Source organism: Ursus americanus, chromosome 11, assembly GCF_024610735.1.
Source record: "Ursus americanus isolate L20-20 chromosome 11, mUrsAme1.1.p, whole genome shotgun sequence".
Taxonomy (NCBI): domain Eukaryota; kingdom Metazoa; phylum Chordata; class Mammalia; order Carnivora; family Ursidae; genus Ursus; species Ursus americanus.
In genome coordinates, this window is record NC_142137.1 from 38,550,188 (window position 1) to 38,566,357 (window position 16,170).

Genomic DNA, 16,170 nt, shown 5'->3' on the forward strand with positions numbered 1-16,170 from the left:
GAGAGTCATTGGAGGGTTCGGATCAGAGGTGTTCTATGACTTGACTTGTTTTTTAAAGAGTAAGATTGTGGTTGACTGATAGAAAACAGTAGAGGACAAATATGTTGTAGAAACACAGAGACCTACTGTACTACTTATTTCAGACAAGACGGTGTGTTAGCAGTAATTATGTTCAATTTCTAGATATTTATTATTAAGGTAAAATTTACGTCTGGTGTAATATATAAATCTTAATTGTATAATTTGGTGAGTTTTGCCAAGTATATACACTTCTGCAAGCAATTACCCAGCTAAGTTATAGAAGATTACCATGCCTGCAAAATTTCCTCATCGCCCTTTCCTGTCAATCCTTATACCACCATAAGCAATCACTGTTATGATTTCTTTCCCCTTAGATTAGTTCCACCCATTCATGTGTGTGAGTGTGTGTGTGTGTGTGTGTGTGTGTGTAGGGTCAAGCACTTTGTACTCTCTTATTTCTGGCTTCTTTCAGCATCAATTTTTTTTTTTTGAGATTTATCTATATTGTTGTGGGTACCAATAGTTCTATCTTTTTATTGCTGAGTAGCATATCATTGCGTGGATTAAATCACAATTTGTTTATTCATTTTCCATTTGGTAGACATTTAGGTTGTTCATAGTTATGTTTACCATGAATAAAGGTGCTACAAATGTTCTTGTACAATTATTTTTGTGGGTGTGTTTTTCTTTCTTTTGGATAAATACTAGGAATATCATTACTGGCACACAGGGTAGGTATTTTAAGAATCTTCCAGTTTTTCAAAATGCTTTAACATTTACTCTCTCACTAGTGATACATGATATTTCTAGTTGCTTCATGTTCTTGTAATATGTTTTGTTATTGTCTTCTTAATTTTTTCAATTGTAATATGTGTAGAGTAGAATTTCATTGGGGTTTTAATTAGAATTTTCTGAATGTTTTTTTATGGAAAAGTGAATAGGATTTCTTAATGATTTGGATGTGGTTATGAGAGAGTAGAGTAAAAGATGACTCGAAGGATTTTTGGCTCAATTAACTAAAAGTCGTATTGTCCATTAACTGGGATGGGAATTACTGTACTAGGAGAAGATGGGAGGAAGGGAAGGAATGTGAAAAATCTAGTACAGAATATGTTGATATTTCTCTTAGATAAGGCCAACTGGAGATATCAGGTAGGAAGTTGGCCATAAGAGTTTAAGTTTAGGGGAGATAATTATTTGGAAGTCATCAGCATACAGACGACTGAATCCATAGGGTTCGATGACATCATGTATAGAATACCTATAAATGGAAAAGAGATCGATTGTTGAGTACTAAGCACTGGAGTCCTCCACAATCAGATCTATTAAAAGAAACCAGAAATGACTGAAGATGAGATGAAGTAACCAGAGAGGAAAGAGGAAATGGATGAAAGTTATGGTACTCCTAAACCCAAGAAAGGAGTCTTCAATAGCGAGAGTGATGGACTGTGCTCACTGTTGCCTAAAGGGATGATCAGCGCAGCTAAGGTATTAGGGAGAAAGGAGGGGGTGGCTGAACAGTGAAATGCTTGAAACTGATTGTATGTAGGATTCCAGCTATTAGTAAATGAAAACATATGGGGATTGACCGGTGGGACAATGGTTCTATTTAGGATGAAGGACAAGATCACAAGAAGAAAGGAGTTTAAGGGACAGAAAGGTCAGTGTGTTTAGAAGTTTGCTGGAACAAATGATAGATACACAGTTGGAAAAAGTTATATATATTTGACAAGCTAGGATAATAGGCAAAATCTATCAACATGCCATTTAATAAGAAAAAGGAAATTTTGAATTTGAATTTAGGTCTAATACACTAAATGCACCAAGGAAGTCATGCTTTTACGCCGTACCATATATACAGAATTTAATGAATCCAGTTGACTTGTATACTTAATAAGGGTCTATTAATTATTTTTTGTTTGTTTCTAAAAGACACAATTTATTCAGCATCATGAACAGACTATTACATTTAGCAATCAACAGCATGGGTGCAAAAAAAATCTATATTAAAACCTTTTGTTGGAATGCTTTATACTTTCCACACAACGGAAACTAAAATAACCTGTTATACAGTTGGTCACAAATGCAGACCTCGAGTTTTTTGCCCGTACACATGAGAATTGTGTAAAACATGTCTTCTTTGTAGCAGTTAGGCTGTGCCCCCACTGTGCTTGGCTGGGTTCACAAATCTGTTGTACCCTGTCACTTCTCTGGCTCTCCTCTTCTGCTAAGCTTTGTTTCCTGGCAGTAATGAAAACCTTCTGCCACGCCATAACTACTGCTCCTGCTGGAACCACCTTAGCCACCATGGTTTTGTGGTTTGGCAAATTGTTGGCCTCTACCACCATAGGGGACAGAGCTTCTGCCTCCAAAATTTAGTCCTTTCATGGGTCCAAAATTTGAAGATTGATTGTTGTAGTTGCCAAAATCATTATAGCTTCCACCACCTCCCAAGTTGCTTCCGTCATTACCAAATCCACCACAGCCATCCCCACTGCCCCATATCTGCTACCACCTCAACTGCCACCAAAACTGCCTTGCCCACTGAAGTTTTCTCCATGACCAAAGTCATCATTCACCCCCAAACCACCTCCATGACCAGCACCAAAGTTTTCAGAACCACTTTGACCTCTCTGGCTAGATGAAGCACTAACCATCTCTTGCCCTGATAGGACTTTCCTTATTTGATACTTGTGGCCATTCACAGTATGGTATTTCTGAATGACAATCATGTCTACAGTTATGGTCATCAAATGTTACAAAAGCAAAGCCTCTCTTGCCACTGCCTCGGTTAGTCATGATTTCAAGCATTTCAATTTTCCCATACTGTTCAAAATATTCTCTTAGATGATGTTCTTCAGTGTCTTCTTTGATGCCACCAACAATAATCTTTTCTTACAGTTAAGAGGACCCCAGGTCTTTGAGAATCTTCTCCTGAGACAGCCCTCTTTGGTGCCATAACTCTTCGATCCGCCTCGTGTGACCTTATCTTCGTGGCTGCGTCCACCTGCCTGACAAACCCAAGCACTTGGTGTTTGGATCTCACATTACCACATAGTCCATAAGTGTTCTCCATTGCTCAAAATGTCTCCTCAGACTCTCACCAGTTGCTTCAAAGCTCAAACCTCTGATGAAGAGCTTCTGCAGCCGTTTAGGCTCTTTGGGAGGCTCTGACTTAGACATAATGGTGGTGGGAGGGGAGACTTTCGGGATGCTTACTCAGTGGTGTCCACGGGCAGAAAAGCAAGGGTTTGTCAATTAGATTATCAATAATGTTTCCCCATAAAATTTTTCGGAAACAATTTTTCAGAAACATAATTCATTTTAATCTGCATTAAATAATAGCATCCAAAATAAGGATGACAGTTTCATGTTACCAGCATAGATAAGCAATATTTAAATACTGTGTTCTTTTTATACTCTACACAGCACATCAAAGGACAAGAGACTGGGGCTATGTGAGAATTTCAAACAGTATCACATAGTCATGGTGTTGCCAGACATTTTCAGATCTCTGGCTTAAGAAAAAAAAGTTGAAGAAAAACAATTGAGTGGCATTTAATATTCCTCCTTGAGCAATAGTTATGAGAAAATGTGGAGATACCCCTTCTTGACAGCTGTAAATTTTTTTTCTATTTTAATGATTCATAGCACTGCTTCATCAGCAATGTAATCCTTTACAATTTTTGAAAATGAATAAATTGGAGTTAACTTTATGGTGAAGGCTTATATTTTACAGATTCTAAGAAACTATCAATTATAAGATATACCATTATTTTATGTAGCAAATTGCCATTAAAGCTATGACGTGCCTTCGCTTTTAAGACTCATCCTGATTTCGGAGCACCTGTGAGGCTCAGTTAGTTAAGGTTAAGTGTCTGCCTTCAGCTCAGGTCGTGATCCCAGGGTCCTGGAATCCAGCCCCAAGTCTGGCTCCCTGCTCAGTGGGGAGTCTACTTCTCCCTCTGCCCCTCCCCCCACTCTTGCTAGGATGCCCGTGCACATGCACTCTCTCTCTCTCTCTCTCACTCTCAAATAAATAAAATCTTAAAAAAAAGACCCATCCTGATTTCAGAAATGTCAAAATATGAAAAATGTTTAGCTTATATTAATGATATATACTACTTAAAAACTATATCTTGACTTCTTGTTTTTATTTTTTTAATTTTTTTGATTTGTTTATTTATTTGACAGCAAGAGGGAGAGCACAGGCAGGGGGAGTGGGAGGGACTCGATGTGGGGCTCGATCGCAGGACCCTGGGATCATGACCTGAGCCAAAGGCAGACACTTAACCGACTGAGCCACCCAGTTGCCCCTCAACTTCTTGTTTTTAATAACGGTGTCTTTGGGTGCTATGTATTTTCAACTATCCCAAATTGACATAAAAATACATTATGGAAAACACATACTTTTCCGTGGGAAATCAAATCCACTTTTATACAACAATCATGTTTTTGTTATAGTTAGGATAGCTATATGTTTTCCTTAAATAATTCCTAATACATATTTATTCTTTCAGATCAGTAATAAAATTCTTATTAGACTGTTATCAGTTATCCAGGAAAAATATTATTATTTTTGCACAGAGCCCTTTTTTTTTCTATTAGTAAGAAAATGGAGATTATTTAAAGAGTGTGTTAGAGAAAACCATGTATTTTTAATATTCCATCTACAATGCCGTCAGCCAGTTTGTACTAAGAAGTCCCTCTGGCTGTGTTGTGAAGTAGTTGATGCCCTTCTTGTACCTTCTATGCATGGATCTTGTCAGCACATTCTATCTTTATTATGAAGAGATCTTCCTGGACGTTCTACTAGACTATCGTGGAAACAGCACGCCTCTGAGATGCCTGTGTGATGTTGATGAATGTGACATGCTGTAACTTATGCGGCGATAGTGCATGATCATTGAAAAATAGCTGAATTAAGGATGTTTTAACTTTAATTCAGGCTCCCTTATGAAGAACCCTAAAAAGTTGGTTGTAAAAATACAGTTGAATGAACACTGTTTTGGGGTGACTACCTAGTAGAAAGCTGGATTTGAGCATTACGTAATTTCCGTGGAGAGTGTAGAAGTAGCACTCCAAGAAGTAGCTGTGAAACAGATATTCTGAACATGAAACGTGGTAACTTGTAAGCTTGATTTTTTTTAAATTTAAATTCAATTAGCCAACACATAGTACATCATTAGTTTCAGATACAGAGCTCAGTAGTTCGTCAGCTGCATATCACACCCAGTGCTCATCCCATCACGTGCCCTCCTTAATGCCCATCACCCAGTTACCCCATCCCCCCACTGTCTTCCCTCCAGCAACCCTCAGATTGTTTCCTGTAGTCAAGAGTCTCTCATGGTTTGTCTTCCTCTCCGATTTCTTCCATTCAGTTTTCCCTCCCTTCCCCAATGGTCCTCTGTGCTGTTTCTTATATTCCACGTATGAGTGAAACCATATGATAATTGTCTTTCTCTGCTTGACTTATTTTGCTCAACATAATACCCTCCAGTTCCATCCACATCTATGTAAATGGTAGGATTTCATCCTTTTTGATGGCTGGCTAATATTCTGTTACACACACACGTGCATGCACACACACACACACATACATATTCTTTATCCACTCATCTGTGGATGGCATCTGGGCTCCATCCACAGTTTGGCCATTGTGGACATACAGTGCCCAGCTACAGGTAACCACAGCAGTTATATACCTATGTTTAAACAGGACTAAAAGAAAATGGTAAATATCTCGGTAATATTTAATATTATTAGTTACTACTACTAAATTATTGCTTCTTATGACACTGTTTCATCTCTTAAAATGAGTAGGTATAAAATGCTTTCTGGGTTTGAACTATTTATCTAATTCTTTACCTTTCCATTATAATATATGGTGGGAGATGCAGGTGGGGTGAGTCAGTTGCTTTTTTCCAATATCGAATTAGTAGTGAATTCAGTTTTGGTTAAGGTCGAAAAACATTTCATAGAAAAATTATCCAGTTAGGTATAGTGGAAGAACTAATGTCAACGTATTTGCATGCCATCGTGAGGCTTATAGAATGAAGTTTAGCAATACTGATTATTTTTTTAAAAGATGTTACTTTTCTAAGTAATCTCTACACCCAGTGTGGGGCTCAAACCCACAACCCCGAGATCAAGAGTCCCACATTTCATTGACTGAGCCAGCCAGGTGGCCCCCCCCGCCGATTACTTATATTTTAGGAAAAATTGAAGTAGTTCCTTCTAGGGGAGCTCTATGAGGCCTTCGATAGCATCTCTCCCAACACTTCAGACAGCCCAGGAAGCAAGTAGCAGGGAAGAATGGTCAGCACCATCCTGCATATTTTGTCAGAAAGACAGAGAGTACGTGAGCATCCGCCTGTGTTACACTCTACTTGGATTTTAGTAACATCACTATAATTCCGTATTGGTGCCCCCCCTTAATCTTTATGTTGCATTGCCATAAAAAGCTGCCATTCCAGTATGTACTCTGTCCTAAATCTCATTGGATCTCTGTATTAAAATTCCTTAAAACTCTCAGGATGAGATGGCCATACCTTAGGAGGTATTCTAACTAACTATGGGAATGTGATGTTCTTTCTCCTCAAGTTACAGCCCTGTACAGAACTGCATTTTTTTTTTTTAGGTAAGGTCTTTGTGGGGTCAGAGTATTCTCTTTCCTTCTTATTTTCCAGAGGTTTAAACTGAACCCCAGGGATAGGGCATGATGCAATCATAGGAATAGATTCCAGTGACAGCAGCAGAAGGTGCAAGCGTCTTTCTTTTAGGTCTTTTTCTATATAACTGATACTCTCATTTATTTATGTCCAATCTTCATTAAAAAGAGGAGCTATGACTAAAATAATGTATACATTGCAACGATGTAAAGTGAATAAAGAAAAGAGGCAAAAAGGAAACAACACGAGGGAGCTAAAATGAAACCAAGGGTAAATTAGTGTCAGCAATGGAAGTTAGAGGATTGAGGTTTTCACTTTAAGATTTAAGGTTTTAGCTTTTAAAGGAAAAAGAAAACAAATTATAAGATTTGAAGTGATGATGCTATTAATGCTAATTTCTCATGAGGAAAAGAAAAAAGACCTTTTACTGTACTCCAACTCTAGATCTCTTGTTTTCCTAGGGCCCTCTGATGAGCTTAACGTCCTCAACAATACGCCTCCAGCAAATGCAGTACAGATCAGTCTAGGTGTTTTTCTTATTATCCACATTTAATGTGAGCCTGTGGGTGACAGAAACATGGAACTCGGTAAAAAGTTACTGTGTATGGGTCTGTACAGAGTAATCTCTAAGGACAAAGGACTATGATTGTCTGATTTTGTACCTAAGCATAAAGATTGGAGTATCTAGAGCAGAAGTTGGCAAACTTGTCCTGTACAGGCCAGAGTAAATATTTTTCGTCTCGTGGGTCAGATGGTCTCCATCACTTACCATTCAGTTCTGCTCTGGTGGCACGAAAGAAGCCAAGATAAAGTGTAAATGAATGAGTGAAGCTGTGTCAAAGCTTGCTTTACAAATCAGACAGTTAGCCAGATTTGGTTCATGAACCATATTTTGCCAGTTCTTGATCTAGAGAAATAAATGTCATTTAACCAAAGTTACCTCCTCTCTGGGGCGCCTGGGTAGCACAGTCGTTAAAGCGTCTGCCTTCGGCTCAGGGCGTGATCCCGGCGTGCCGGGATCGAGTCCCACATCAGGCTCCTCCGCTGTGAGCCTGCTTCTTCCTCTTCCACTCCCCCTGCTGTGTTCCCTCTCTCACTGGCTGTCTCTCTGTCACATAAATAAATAAAATCTTAAAAAAAAAAAAAGTTACCTCCTCTCTGAATAAGGGCAGGTACGTGAGTAGAAGCAACAGGGGCAACATTTCCCTCCCCAAATTCCGCATCCTACATAAGAGTGCATGTTGGTCCATATGTGGGATATGGGAAGTGTGCTAAGAAAGAATACGCACCTAGGAATGGCCAGGTGTGGCTCTTGGCTCCTCTACCTGCCAGATCTGTTAACTTGATCAAACGTCCTCACCTGTCTATGACTTGATGTCCTTATTAGGAAACCGGGCATAATAATTACTTCCCCACAGGGTTGTCTTAGCTATTACCTGAAATACTTGGCTATTACCTGATACAAAATACTTAGCTATAACCTGAATGCTTCATATGAATTAATAGATAATAGTTTAGGTCCTGAAGTAAATGCTAGAAGTCTCAAATTGTTGACCAGGGGGCTCTATCCAACATATAGAAGTGTTTAATTAACCCTGTAAAACATGGACTGTTTAAGTATCTGAGATGCTAATATGAAAAACATATGTATATGGTGACTGTATGTAAACATAAGGATTTTAGGGAAAAGAAAGACGAGAAGATCTAGCTGCCATAGGCCTGTAGCATTGAATGGAAAGGATGAGCTGTCCATGTTAGCAGGGCAGGTGGCCTCCGGTTTGCACAGGCCCTACCGGCATACCTTTTTTCCTGATGCTCGGGCTGGGCTCTGTTGGCATTAATAATCCAGCTTGTCCTGCTGCTTTCCTTTTGCAGTGCCCAGAAAAAAACAGAATCCACCATGGTACCATGGCTACATCTTTCTTTTTCTTTTCTGTGTCTTGCCCACTTCATTGTTACCTACATGGTTGTTAGGACTCCAGAGAGTAGTGTCTTAGAGAGTGGATAAGTCAATAAATTAATAAGGTATCTGTGATCAAAGAATATTATGGTTAAATAAGTTGAGGAATGCTGAATGAAGCAAAGAAACCAGGTGTCTTTCCTGTGGGCATCTCATTATCCTTTAATATATTAATGTGTAGATTTAGTTACCAAGATAGGAGTGCACTCTACAGCTCTCTTGAATTGATATTAACAACAAAAATAAAAACTGTCTGAAAGACCTGTACTCTGAAAAGTATAAAACATTGATAAAGAAATTGAAGAAGACACAAAGAAATGGAAAGACATTCCATGCTCATGGATTGAAAGAACAATTATTGTTAAAATGTCTATACTACTAAAAGCAACCTACAGATTTAATGCAATTCCTATCAGAATACCAACAGCATTAATCACAGAACTGAAACAAACTATCCTAAAATTTGTATGGAACCACAAATAGCCAAAGCAACCTTGAAAAAGAAAAACAAAACTGAAGGTATCACAATTCCAGACTTCAAGTTATACTGAAAGCTGTAGTAATCAGAACACTATGGTACTGGTACAAAAATAGACACATAGATCAATGGATCAGAATAGAAAATCCAGAAATAAATTTGCATTTATATGGTCAGTTAATCTTCAACAAAGCAGGAAAGAATATCCAATGGGAAAAAGACAGTCTTTTCAATAAATGGTGTTGGGAAAACTGGACAGCTACCTGCAAAAGGATGAAGCCAGATCATTTTCTTTCACCATACACAAAAGTAAACTCAAAGTAGATTAAAGACTTAAATGTGAAACTTGAAATTAAAGAAATCCTAGAGGAGAGCACAGACAGTAACCATTTTGACCTCAGTTGTACTAACTTCTTACTGGGTATATATCTGAAGGCAAGGGAAACAAAAGCAAAAATATGCTATTGAAACTTCATCAAAATAAGTTTCTGCACAACAAAGGAAACCATCAACAAAAATAAAAGTCCACCTACCGAATGGGAGAAGATATTTGCAAATGACCTATCTGATAAAGGGTTAGTATCAAAAATATATAAAGAACTCCTACAACTCAATACCCCCAAAACAAATAATCCAAATTAAAAATAGGCAGAAGACATGAACAGACATTTCTCCAAAGAGGACATGCAGATGGCCAAACAGACATGTGAAAAGATGCTCAACATCACTCAGCATCAGGGAAATGCAAGTCAAAACTACAGTGAAATACCACCTCACACCTGTCAGAAGGGCTAAAATCAAAACCATAAGAAACAAGTGTTGGCAAGGATGTGGAGAAAAAGGAACCCTCTTGCACTGTTGATAGGAATGCAAACTTTAGTAAGAAAAGTATATGTTATCTTTCACTTCCTTTTTTTCTAGGACATGCATATAGCTAATGCGGTAGACTTGCAGAATTGTGGTAAAATTTAAGAAGAGGTCCTGAAATACTACTACTTTACAGTTTTAAAATGTTATATGAACTGATGAGATTTTTTTCTAAAGACATTGATACCCTTGGAACTATTAAGGCACAGATTACTTATATCAGTCCCTAAAGGTACTGATTAGCCCCAAACTGTTCCCTACTTAATAAAGGCCAAGAGAGATCAATAAAATTTACGCATAATTTAATGTTCCTAAAATCTTCTCTGCGAAATTATAGTGTTTAATAAAGAAATAGATATGCCTCAATTCCCTTTGTCTCTATGTCTTCACTGTCCACCTTTTCATGGAGTCTTGTGTATAATTTTTCCCAAGTGCAAATTTCCAATTTATTAAGGAAAAAATAGAGTATTGGAAATATGTTTATTGAGGTCCGAGAATTGTCAATCAGTTAGAAGACATTTGTTATTCAGTAGATTGGAGAATAAATACACAAAAATTATAACAAAATAATATTAGTTTTAAGTGTATAGATATACACACAAATGTAAATATATACATGTTGCATTTCATTGGTACCAAGATGCTATTGTTATATACACCATCAGTGTAATGGAAATTTTTAACAGAGAAGATAAACAATGTATCAGACCTGCAATTATAGTTTATGTAAGACACGTTCAGATTTCAGGAACATTTCATTCAAATGTATCTTATGGTGCAGTCTGGGTGAGATGGAATTAATGGATCGTTGACTAATGTGGGGGTTGGTAGAATGAGAGAAAAGGAGAAAATGATTGAGATTGGTTCCAGGTGACTGGCTTAAGGGTAGGGTTTGGTGTATCTGGGAAGCGAACTGAGATTGTAGCATGCTGTGAAGTTTATTTAAGGTCTTCATCAGTGTCAAGTTCAAAGCCTTGTTGAATTAGTTGGGGGTTACCTTTAGATGGTGACCCTCTAATCATGCCTTATTTGTCCCTCTGATATATTAACAGGTACTGAAGATGGGTGGGCATCATTAGGTATCTCTTATTATTGCCCCATGAATATCTTAACTGTGAATTTTTTAGAGTAATATTTTTCCATTCATGTCTACAGTGTGATATCCATTTGAAGAATTCATGACCATGCCTAAATGTTCATATTATTCCATTAAATAAAAAAATGATGTTCTTCCAGAAATTTTTAAAAAAATAACATATGTTTTTCTGGTTCTGAAAATGATTCATGGTAATTGAAATCAATTTGGAAAATGTTAGTATAAAAAAAGATGACAGAGTCACCTTTAATTGTACATCTACAATATAACTACTATAACCGTAACTACTTAATTTGAAATGTTTCTAGTCTTTTTAATTATAATTTTTTCATAGAAAACTGGGATTGTGTGGTGTAATAATTTTTCCCATTTAAAATGGACATTTAAAGTGAACCTGTCATTTTAAAAATGATTAGACTGCGTAGATAAGTAAATATTTCACACAACTTAGATTCACACAACTTAGTTATTAGGCTGACTTCAGAGAGGAGAGTTGTACAACCTATAATTTTAAGGAAAATCTTTTGCTGTGTAAAACTCAGCAAGAGGAAAGCAGACCTAACTGCCATACCTCTAACATTCCATTGTATTTTGTCATGTTATAATACCATGAGCGCAGGTGGCTCCGTATATTTGCAAATTGGACAAATTAAATTGTACAACTTACAATTGATAATAACACTCCCAAATTCTGTAGTATTTCTGAAAAAAAGAATGATTCCTTGTAATTTCAGATTTTTAGAAATATCCTTAAACTTATGTTTTCTAGACAATTTCTGGACCTTAACGATCAATAAGAATATTCCTAATTGATAAGACTCTTCAACACATAAGCCTCTGCCTTTGATTGAAGAAATTTCCATAGTATCATAATTCAGTCTCTTTCCAAAAGGATCTGATATCCACACTGATGTTAAAAAATAATGGGAAAATTGTATAGAAATTTTAAAAATGAATCCAAGTAAAGTGATTTATAGTACATATCACTGGGCCCGTGATTTTAAGCTCCATTCTGGTAAGTATCAGGCAACCTATTGCAAAATAAGCTTCCTTTTTTTTTTTTTTTTTTTTTTTGAGCTTGGCCATTTGCACCACTGGGCAAAATAGAAGGTGCCCAGTGAATGCGTGACTGACTACATGCCAGCAGGCTGCTATGGCAGGCCCCCAGAAGGGGGGGAGGAAACACAGAGCTTGGGAGGATTCAAAACTGGGAAGGCTCTTAGGGCAACATGGTTATGATGGTGAGAGAGAAAGCTACTGAAAAAGAAGTGAGGATACTCAAAAAAGAGACAAAAAGAAGTTTCAGCGTGTTAAACATTAGCTAATTCTTTTTCCTAAAGTATTTTTCTTAATTACTCTTTTCTTGTGATTTTTTTTTTTCTTCCGGGCATTACACCCTAGATATACTATGGAAATCAAGAGATTTTTGCATGGATTTGTATTTGTTTCACATTTATAGCAAAATCTAAGACTGTCATTTCAGATATTATATGTCAGTCATCAAGCAGTTGATGAGAAAAACAATCTCAGATCGCTTTCTGAGACTGGATAGTGAGTGACATATGAAGGTGAAAAACTTCTCATTTTCTAATAATGACTTAGTGGTCCTGGTTGTGCTGTAAGTAACAGTTGACCTGTTGATTACATAGTACCTAATAGCAGGGCCTGACTTCTTCAGACTGTTACCCTCTCCTGGATATAGCCAATGACTCAAAGACACAACTCTGAGGAGATGCCATTGCATTTTAAGACAAAATTGATTGCTAATCAATGTTAAGAGAAGTTGAGAGAGAGAAATCTAAGACTTAACTTTGGATTATTGGATTGTCTGGTGGTTCTCATGATGCAGGATGCTGAGTCATCAATATCACTGGCCACTTAGGATGATCTGTCACAGCCCTCCATGTGCGTTGCTTTATTACTATTTTTCGCATTTGGAGGATGCAGCTATTGATGTTGCCATACTTGCTTGGCCTGAAAAAGTCCACAGTGTATTGGATTTTTTTAAAGTAATGAAATCTATTAATCTCATTTTTATTTATTTCTAATTCCAAGAAGGATGGATTTAATTAAAATATTATACTGAAAAAAAGAGCCTTATTTTTGTTTAGTTGGGGAAGAAAAGACTTTATAGCATCTCCATTTATTTGTCAATATATGCAACTTCATTGTCTTTATTTTAGTGGTTATCTCAACAAATCATTTATTTAAATGTCATTTTTAAAGGTTATACAAATTATTGCATTTCCCATTACAAAGCAGTATTAATGGAAAAATGTTAATGGAAACTTGAATCATCTAAGGTATCCAGAATTTCAAAATGATAAATCTATTATTTACTAAGAATAATAGTCTTGCAGTTTTAATAAGGTGTGTGTGTGTGTGTATGTGTGTGTGTGTGTGTGTGTGTGTGTGTTTACCATTCTAATCATTCAGCCTGTTTCTCTGTACAGTAGAAGGGGAGACAAATGTTAATTCAGCCAAGAATGTGGATTTTCAAAGATGCCTTCTAGTCAGTTCTATGTATAGGCTCATTTCTTGCCTTGTTAACCATAACAGAAAACAGAATTGAAATAATTTTTAGTTTGGTGTCTGTCTTTGTATCAGCTTTTTTCTTCTTCTTCAATTTGCTTATGCATCACTGTATGATTTCGTAAACATTGTTCTTCCAAGTCAAGATATGCAGGTGATCATGTCATTTGCAATAACATGGATAGACCTAGAGGATGTTACACTAAGTGAAGTAAGTCAGACAGAGGAAGACAAATACCATATGATTTCACTATGCATGGAATCTAAAAAATAAAACAAAAGAATAAACAAAACCAAAACAGAATCATAGATACAGAGAACAATCTGGTGGTTGCCAGAGGAGAGGAGGGTAGGGAGAGAGCCAAACAGGGAGAGGGGATTAAAAGGTACAAACGTCCAGTTATAAATAAGACAGGGTGCTGCAATATACAGCATGGGGAAAACAGTTAATATAACAACTTTGGTGACAGATGGTAGCTAGATTTATCATGGTGATCACTGCATAATATATATAAATGTTGAATCACTGTGTTGTACACGTGGAACTAATACAGTATGTCAACTATGCTTCAATTAGAAAAAACAGACATATAAGTCATATTTACTTTGGAAGTCTTATGGAGGTGGAGGTTGATGGGCCTGGGTCTTTTCATCATTGTCCACGGTTTGTTTTTCTCTTCAGCGTTGCCCCCTTTCTTCTCTGGACTTCCATCATAAATAGAGCTAACATCACGGAGTCAGTTTCTGCACTATTCAAGGAACAGAAGATAGGCACCTTGTATCTCTTCCATTGTGTTACTGAAACATTCTTTTTCATTTAGATAGATCTTTGAGACTAGGATTCTCTGCTTACGTGAACATCGTCTGTAGCTAAGTCATTCCCTATTTTACCTGTAACAATGTCATACTGCTAGAATGTCAATTCTAAATATTTTTAAACATCAGTGGCTGTATAATATGTAGAAGAAGGTCCTTTTCCTAAAGGGACAGATTACACAAAAAAGTATATCTGGTTACTTTATAAAGGTTTTATAACAGCGTTTTATGAGTGAGTCACAACTCAGTGTTCTCTGTATGTGTGTGTGCACGCATGCGCACACACACACACACACACACACAAGCATCCATATACACTCTGTTTGGATTATTTCATTTTGCCTGCATGATAGCATTACCTACAGTGGCCCTTTTTTGTTTCGCTTTATTTTCCTCTATAAATCTCAAATTACTCTTTCATATGTGTTTATGAGCTATCAATTTTTATCCTCTACATATTTTAAGAAGGCAAACGCAGTTAAGTCAAGATGACTAATGGGTTGGTGGGGAGAAGTATAGGGTGATAAAAATTAAATAGGAAACAAATGATTCCCTTTCAGAGCTATCCTTTTTAAAATAGCCAGTTATTATGAATAAAAAGCCACATTATTAGACATTTCTTTTAATTAAATTTTATAATAGAGATATTTAACCTCCTACCTTCTAAGTTTCATGTTCTCTATGGCAGGCTTCAGTAGACTTTCAGAATTTGAGAGAATATTTGAGTTCTGGAAACTTTTATAGGAAGGGATAGGAATCTTTATAGGAATCTTATTTTATATACTTTAAAATATTAGATACAATTTTTACCCAAAACACAAAAGACAGTTAATCATTAGCAAAAATCTGTTTTCATCCTCTTCTGGGAACATTCTTTCCCCTTCTTACTCTCCTCTGACATTTCCCTAGTCCATTCTGTCTCCTGCTTATTCAGAAGACTTACTTTCTTGATTTTTCTTTCAAACCTCAACCATCTCTTCCTCCAGCTACCCTCTTCCTGGCCAACTTAGTTCTTGCCTCACTGAGAGAATTGGGGCTATCACAAACTTCGACAAGCTTTCATCATCATCATATTTAACACCTATCTCAGATTAAACTGAATCTACTGATGAATTGTTCATGCTGTTATGGAAGGCCCCTCGCTCCAAATGTCTTCTAGAACCTACCTTCCTTACTCAAGAATAGTGGTCTAGCAATTATTGTTCAGTTTTCCATTACAATAGACAAGTGCGACGCAATGCAATGTTATTTCTTAAAAATCAAGATCTCTTTACTGTGAAGGATGATTTAAGATATGTTTACAAGTTAGAGGAATATGTATGTTGTATATATGGAAGAGGATCTATGTCATATAATAAAATTCTGTATTACGTGTTACAGACATTCTTTAGTAGTAGGGATACGAGAACTATTCAGAAATGGCTTCAAGAAGGTAAGACTTGAACTGGAAATTTATGGATGGAGAGGTTTGGCTATCTGGGGAAGGAATTAAAGTAGCCATTCCAGGCAGGAAACGCAACATGAGCAAATATACAGAAGTGCAAATGAGCGTGGTATAATCAGGGTTCAGAAAGGAAGCCTGAGTAACTAGAGTAGAGGCTTCATGAAAGAACTCAGAAAGAGATGTGATAGGAAAGGAAGCTTGGATGCTGCTTCACGATGCCCTTGAAACCCAGGATGTATGCCATTGAGATGATAGTAGAATGTCCACATGAAAATCTCTACTGAT

General features: G+C 36.8%; 1 protein-coding gene and 1 pseudogene across 2 annotated transcripts in view; one reads left to right on the forward strand and one right to left on the reverse strand.

Annotated features, from left to right (window-relative positions):
* The window catches only part of NKAIN2 (sodium/potassium transporting ATPase interacting 2), a 935,859-nt gene that overhangs the window by 294,266 nt on the left and 625,423 nt on the right, over window positions 1-16,170 (forward strand). The gene's annotated exons all lie outside the window — the stretch shown is intronic.
* Window positions 2,224-3,204, reverse strand: LOC123792908 (heterogeneous nuclear ribonucleoprotein A1-like; annotated as a pseudogene).